This window comes from Temnothorax americanus, unplaced genomic scaffold, assembly GCF_048541705.1.
Source record: "Temnothorax americanus isolate GAGA-0224 unplaced genomic scaffold, ASM4854170v1 Scaffold26, whole genome shotgun sequence".
Taxonomy (NCBI): domain Eukaryota; kingdom Metazoa; phylum Arthropoda; class Insecta; order Hymenoptera; family Formicidae; genus Temnothorax; species Temnothorax americanus.
The window spans coordinates 564,173-571,918 of record NW_027509401.1 but is presented as its reverse complement, the minus strand read 5'-3'; the positions used below and the strand labels follow the sequence as shown (position 1 = coordinate 571,918).

Here is a 7,746-nt window from a genome sequence, read left to right as displayed (position 1 = left end):
CAGAAGATGTAGTTGCTTCTGGATGTTAGGGGTGCGATGCAAAACACCAAGACATGGTTCACTCATCCTTCAGACGATGAAAGAAAAGTGTTTGTTTTCTCTGACACGCCGCATGTGATTAAGAACATACGAAATCGGCTGTTGAACCAAAAGAAACTGCGGGTAATTTTTTATTTATAATTATTATGCTTTAAAAAAAAAACATGTAAAAATTGAGGAACTAGTGGATTGACCCTCTAATAACTGATACATACTACTATTGACAACGTCATAATAACTAGTCTATTACATATATTCTTACTCTTTTATAGCTCAATTCCACGGAGAACTACATTTGTTGGCAATATTTCGAGACGTTGTATGAGCTCGATAAAAGCCATCCAGGAAATGCCCGTGCATGTCCAAAAATAACGGAGCGACATGTACACATGGATAACGCATAAAAAATGCGCGTTCGATTAGCGACCCAGGTATATGTACATGTGATTAGTTCGACAAGAAAGAAACATGTTTGTTGTGTTTCTGCTTTATATTCCTAAAAATACTTTGTGTCTTCTAGATCTTTAGCAACTCTGTCGCGCAAGGGTTAGCGTTCTACTTGTCGCATAACTGTAAAGCCCTTGCCGGATGCGAAGCGACGATTGTATTTTGCAAACAAGTAAACGACATGTTCGACGCACTTAATCGCAAATTGCCAAATCAAGGACTTACGCCGGAATGTAATGACTTCAAGGTAAAATAATTACTAAATTATAGTTTATTCGTTTCTATCTTAAGAATATAATGAACTCCATACGCATAATATATATAGTTATTTATGATATAAGGTCATTTATTATACAAACTGCACATAATAATTATTATACACATTCTTTCAAATATTTTGCATTAGGTGTTGGAGGATTCGTTGCAATGGCTGAACAACTGGGAAACTGCAATGATAAAAAAAGAAATCAAACCCAACGAGTTTCTCACTACTACAACATCGAGAGGGCTTTGGATAACGCTACAATCTACGCTACATATGTGCCGCTATCTTATCGAGAAATTTAACTTCGACTACTTGTTGACTGGAAAAGTTAACCAAGACAATTTAGAGGTACTTTTATATTCAATGAATTATGAGCAAGCTTTCAACATATGTACACAATCTTATAGAATTGGTTCTGCTAGTTGGTATTTTATACATCTTAAACGTACACTACTTATCTGTTTCAGAAATTCTTTGGCACGATACGCCAGTCTGCGGGATGTAACGATCACCCAAACTGCCCGACATTCCTCCAGCTTTACAAGCTTTTGTCCGTATACAGCGTAATCAAACCTCCAAAATTTAGCAATTGCACTGTATTTGAAGATAGATTGCCATCAAATTTGATTAAAATCAGCGATTTAAAAGCCGTGTTCGGTGAAAAAGGTGAGGCCAAAAGTTCTATGACTTGACACAGTCTTGGAGTACGAAGATTGGGAGGCCGACAATCTCATTGAGGACAACGATCCCATTACTGCCCACGATTATGATCTATCCCCTATTCTAGATTGCATAATTTATTATGTTACAGGTTTTTAATTTTAAGAAAGTTTTTCCGCTTTACACTAAAACCTTTGGATCCACGCATACTAACAACACTGCTTAATTTTCTATTAATTTTCTGCCACGCTTTGTTTGTTGTGCTTGTTTATAGGTACTTCATATAGAGCTCTACAGAGCTCGGCCTTTTTTTTCAAATCTTTAACTAACACTAACTGCATAACATTACACTTTCAGGTTATTTGTGTAAACAGATACTTAAGCGATATCAATCGTGCGCGACTTGTGTAAGAGCGGTCAGATTGAACTCCAGTTGCACCTTTTCTGTCAGTCAACTAGTTCAACTGAAATCCCGAGGCGGTTTAATTCACGCGAATTCACATTTTTTTCATCTCATCCGCTATGTAGAAGAAATATTTGCAAAATATTCATCTTCAATTGACGTGTTCGATCAAACGCTTGAAGAAGTCCTCGAGACCTACAGCTTTACCTTCCCTTGTAAATATCATGCTTCCGAGGTGCTTTTGTACGCGATAATTTATTATATCCAATACGGATGCGACAGAACGCTCACCAAGAGAATTTAAAAATGAGAAAGCAATTCGTCGTACAAAAAAAATTGTCGAAACTGACGAATCAATAAAGTATTTGCAACGAAAATTTTAATAAAATGGACTTATTTTTCTTTCCTGAATATCCTTGCATATCACCCACGGTCTTATATCACCTACAAAAAATACTTTACTAATGAACTGCTAGGCAAGCTACGTTATGTGGTTATGTACAGTTATGTAAGAGAGACAGAGAGCGACTATATTTCTATCTCTGTTTACTACCCTACCGCAACAACTCTCGCGGCCAAGAGACAAACAATTTTTGGCGACTATCTGCAACTTACCCCCACTACTGAAAATTGAGCGAGTGTCCAGACCTGTATGTAAGACCGTGGGCGCAACCGCCTGCGATTTGCGTAATCGCCGCGTGAAGAAGGGAGCGTGCGTGCATGCACTAACTTGCGGCCCGGGCAATCGGCGCCATTGGGCGCCATTCTATTCTTGTCCGTCGAAGAAGAAGTACGAGCGAGTACGAACGACTACAGTCTGCACACGGCAGGACGAGAGGCTCCTTTTCATTCTCGGACGTACGAGCGATCAACGCCATTACGCAGTTCGGCCTTAGGCCCGGTCTACAATGGGTGTTGTAAGTCGTAAGTCGTAAGAATTGGCCAATCACAGTTCATTATTTTTCGACCGCAAGGAGAATAATGGACTGTGATTGGTCAATTCTTACGATTCACGACTTACAATACTTATTGTAGATCGGCCCTAAGACGACGAAACATTCTGGAAAAGACAAGGGAGAGCGGCCATCTTGATTGGGTACATTCGGATCTCCTTTTAGGAGTGCTTCCATATACGGTAGATAAAAGTATACAGGTAACTCTTAGATTTCTGAACAAGAATCATTCACAAGTATACACGTATGACACTGCCAACATTCCAGTACTTAATGGACATTGTTAATCCAAGTTTAATGAAACGAAGTCTACGGGCACTTGAACCAAAGCAAAGAGTTGCTGTTACATTGCGGTATATGTTCGGATTACTTGTAGTCTAACAATACATATGTGTAAAAACAGTTTGGCAATTAATATTATAATATTGATAATGATGTTACAGATTTCTGATTGGAGACAAAGTTCCAGCAGTTGCTTTTGCCTATCGTGTTGGTTTATCAACAGTACATAAAATAATTAAAGAGATAATTAAAGGCCTTAGGACACCTGCGTTATTCTTTGACAGATGTACCGCCCCAGTCAAACTCCCCGCCTGGCAGTGTCCTCGAATCGGATCACGCGGGAGTATTAACGGCGATCGGCCGCGAGGCCTCACGCCACTCTGACACGCTTGGCTCTAGAACACCGTGACCGCCGGGGCACGAAGCCCTCGGGGCACGCGCTCCGCCTAACCGAGTAAGTAAAGAAACGATGAAAATAGTGGTATTTCACTGGCGATGTTGCCATCTCCCACTTATGCTACACCTCTCATGTCTCCTTACAGTGCCAGACTAGAGTCAAGCTCAACAGAGTCTTCTTTCCCCGCTAATTTTTCCAAGCCCGTTCCCTTCTTGGTCCTATCTATCTACGAGCTCCTTCAAGAAAAGAATATTTACAAATTGCTGAGGGTTTTTGGACATTATGAAATTTCCCACATTGCTTGGGAGCAATTGATAGAAAACATGTCGATGCTCAATGCCCCCCTAATTCTGGTACGCTGTACTTCAATTATCACAAACGATACAGCATAGTACTTTTGGCTGTGTGTGATCACAATTATCAATTTACTTTGGTGGATATTGGGTCAATGGGGAAGAACAGTGATGCGGGAATTTATGGGAACAGCGACTTGAATGTGACGAATGAGATGCTGGATATTCCAGAAGGAACCAGTTGCTTAAGCGGAACCGATATACAAGTGCCTTATTTTTTTATTGGGGATGAAGCATTTCCTATTGAAAAGCATTTGATGCGGCCATATGTTGGACGGTATTTGGGGGAACGCAAAAACATATTTAATTATAGACTTTCGCGAGCCCGGCGTATAATAGAAAATACATTTGGGATTTTGGCAAAAACGTGGGGTATATATAACAGACCGATCGCTGCGATTCCTAAAAATATTAATAAATATATTTTGGCAACTGTATGTTTGCACAATTTCTTAAGAAACAAAGAAGGTAATATTTTACAATTTGAAAACAATGATGAAATGATTAAAAATAACGAAAATGGTGCAGCATTTGCGACACATATTAGGAATTCTCTTTGCAATTATTTTATGACTCCAAATGGAATGGTCAATTGGCAGCATGATTATGTAACGAGAGGACAAAATCAAGACTTTATCTACACGTAAACATTTGATCGATTGATTACACACGTGTCACATTGTGAAATGTAATGCTAATATGTATTTATTGTGTGAATATAAAATAAAAAAACAGTACAAAATTTTTTAAATATTATTATTATTAATATTATTATATACCAATACACATATATTTTATTACTAAAATTAATATCGCACAATCTTAAAACATTAATATTATATGTATCATATGTATCATCTTAAAACATTAATATTATATCTTATTATTAATATTATATGTATCTACGAATAAATGCAAATTATTTATTTTATCACAAAAATTATCTCGCTCACAGGTTTTCCTTTCTCCACAAAATTTTCATAATTTCTTGTTTCTTGACTTGTTTTATATCATCATCCAATTGTTTTAATTCCGCCATAACCAAATTGCAAAATGAAGTGTCTGGATCATTCTGCATTTGTGCACCATCTTTTTTAGAATTCAAATGCTCTGCAACAGCTTGATTTAAATTAATAAAAGACGTTTCGAACTTATCGTTTTCAGATTCTGTATTTTTTCCGTTTTTTTTAATTGATATATTAGGATTAAATTTGCCCTTCGCATATGACGGTTATTTGAAAGTGCCGGTAGATCTTACGCTCGTTGGAGAAAGGCGTGAAAAGTTAATCGTGTCGGAAGATGACCGAGTTGACAATAATTCATGTTCGAAATCGTTTGTACTACTTTCTATCGTCGAAGTAAAAGATGCGCATAACGCATCATCAAAATTACTAATAGTGAGTGAGGTTTCCGGTATTAGGCATTTTTTTATTGGTGAAAATATGTTTGCATCAATTTGTTTCAAAGGAGTTTTTTCTTTTTCCACAGTCTGTTTGCCATGCTGCACCCGATTTGAAATTTCTTTATTTAGATTTTTGTCTTTTAAACAATCAGAAATATTATACGTTTTTTGTAACTTGATGTTGGTTATCGATCTGAAACCATATTATATTTGATTAAATTTGTGGATTAATAAAAGTGTAGTAAAACATGAATTAAATGTATGGAATTCTTACTTTCTAGTTTTGACAAATTTGTCAATATATTTCATAGACTCGAAGTATACAAATCCTCGTCTTTTAGAGGCTCCATTTCCACTTGTCGTTTCATTGTTTTTTTTCTTTCTTTAGAGAAAGATTCTCTCAGACGAGTCCACCGATTGCAGCAAACATCCGCTGAAATATATGTTAAATACAGTTACTTGTAACGTGGTTACCGTTACCGTTACTTTTTATAATAACCATTTGGTAATAACGTTACAATTTTATTTTTCATAACGCTAATAGTAACGGTATAGGGAATGTCACTTTTGAAAAGTAACTCATTACTCAATGAAAAAAGTAACTCGTTACTTTAATCGTTACGTAACGAGTAAAAATAACGTTGTTACTAATGCATTACTTTTACTCATTACGTAATGAATAAAGTAACAAGTTACTTTTTTCATTAAGTATAACACGTAATGGTAATGATTTTCAAAAGTGGCATTCCCATCCTGGTGTTACCATTAGCGTTATAAAAAATTGTTACGTTAATTGTTACCAAATGGTTATTGTAAAAAAGTAACGGTTACGACGTTACAAGTAAAGTGAACGACGTAAAAATAAATTTTATAAAATAAATAATAAATAAATAAATAAATAATGAATTGAATAGCTTATTGTTAATATTGTTAAACTTTTAAAAATAAAACTTACGAGACGTGGCCAAAATTTTAAATATCTCTAACCAAGAGTTCTCTTTTTTTATCACATCGCGATAATCTTTACAACTGCTGTCATATAGGTGTGGATATTCTTTCACAATACTTATTAACAAATCATCAACATTTTTATCTTTGTCGTCCACCAACGTCACTTCAGAATTCAGGTTTTCATTTTCTTCATTTTTGGACATGTTTATATTATTATTGTGACAGTAATCCGTGTGATCGTATGCCATGAAGATCGATTCTATAAATTTAAAGCATTAAACATGAAACATACCGAAAATTATAAAAAAATGCGTTTATTTTGCAATAAATAACAATTTCTGGTGATCACCTCGGACTCGACGACGTCTCGCTATCCGTCTTCGGATCTTGCGCCGATTTGGCTTTCAACGCGTCTTGATTCGAGTTTGCTTGCGTCTTGTTAGTCGCAGAGCTCTGAGCCTTCAGAGTAGAAAGCAATTTGGATACTTCGGCACTGATATCAATTTTGCTCAGTTTACCTAATTTGTTCACAAAATCAAATTAACCTCAAAACACTATGTTTACGAAACTGAGACAATTCACACTAATAATTATATACGGTCACTGTCAGTTCGTAATTTCATTACGTTGATACTTAAATAATGAGAATACTTACGTGTTAATCAATATAAATCCGTTCTTTCTTCTTGATCACTTTTTTAAAAGGACCGACTACAATGAGAATGTATGTGCCTATGCCCGTGGCTATGCATTATGTATTTTTATGTAGATTGGAAATCCAGAAGCCATGGGCAGAATACAGAAACCATAGCGCATGCGCTATGATATCTGCCATTCTGCCATAGGCAGATAAAGTAATACCACAGCGCATGCGCTATGGCTTCTGCATTCTGCCTATGGCTTCTTTAATTTTATGTGCTTCCACCTTAACTCGGTATTATTTCTTTCATTACTTTTTTTTGGCCAATTGCAAGATTGCGGTACGATTAATTCGGTACATTGTAATAATTTCTTTCTTGTAATTCTTGATACATATCTGCGAAAAGATTCAATTATAGTTTAAATACGAATGATACATATTGCGTTAATTGTTCAAGACAAATTCGGAAAAAAATTCAATGTTTATTTACTAAGAAAGTGTTCAGAGGTGCTATACACTGTTACATTGCTAAGTTCTTCCTGGGTATAATTTGATATCTGCGTTTTAATACACGAAGCGATTTTAAGTGTTCACGAATTATTCTTGATTAATGCGTTTGACATTCGATAATATTAATTCTATTAACAAAAGAGAAATTATCTTTGCAATCATTTATTAATATATCCCAGATTCTTTTAAGAATATCAGGGTTTTGAATTTACAACTCAAGATTGGTGATATTTAGTTCAATTTAATATTTTGATAATACTCATTATTTTAATTTAAGATAGAAGTTGTATCTACAATTTTTTATGAAATTAGTCAGGGTTATCTTTCGATGATACTTTACGTTATTAAAGGTTTTAGTTTAACAATTATTCTTTAAAAAAAAATATTCGGTTTCTTTACATAATTTATTGTTCAACGCATTATTCCATATATGATATGTTCTGC

The 7,746-nt window shown here is 35.3% G+C and overlaps 2 long non-coding RNA genes across 3 annotated transcripts; one reads left to right on the top strand and one right to left on the bottom strand.

Moving 5' to 3' along the window:
• Window positions 1-2,744: 2,744 nt before the first annotated feature.
• On the top strand, window positions 2,745-4,151 carry LOC143899243 (uncharacterized). Its single transcript, XR_013257435.1, has 2 exons — window positions 2,745-3,120; window positions 3,211-4,151. It is a non-coding gene; the product is annotated as an uncharacterized LOC143899243 (long non-coding RNA).
• Window positions 4,152-4,554: 403 nt separating this feature from the next.
• On the bottom strand, window positions 4,555-7,539 carry LOC143899242 (uncharacterized). 2 transcript variants are annotated; one of them, XR_013257433.1, is made up of 5 exons: window positions 6,808-7,539; window positions 6,486-6,611; window positions 6,157-6,411; window positions 5,476-5,634; window positions 4,555-5,394 (listed from the first exon to the last, which is right to left on the bottom strand). It is a non-coding gene; the product is annotated as an uncharacterized LOC143899242 (long non-coding RNA). The 2 variants fall into 2 exon arrangements; XR_013257434.1 differs by having other exon boundaries at window positions 6,502-6,611; window positions 6,808-7,534.
• Window positions 7,540-7,746: the final 207 nt, after the last annotated feature.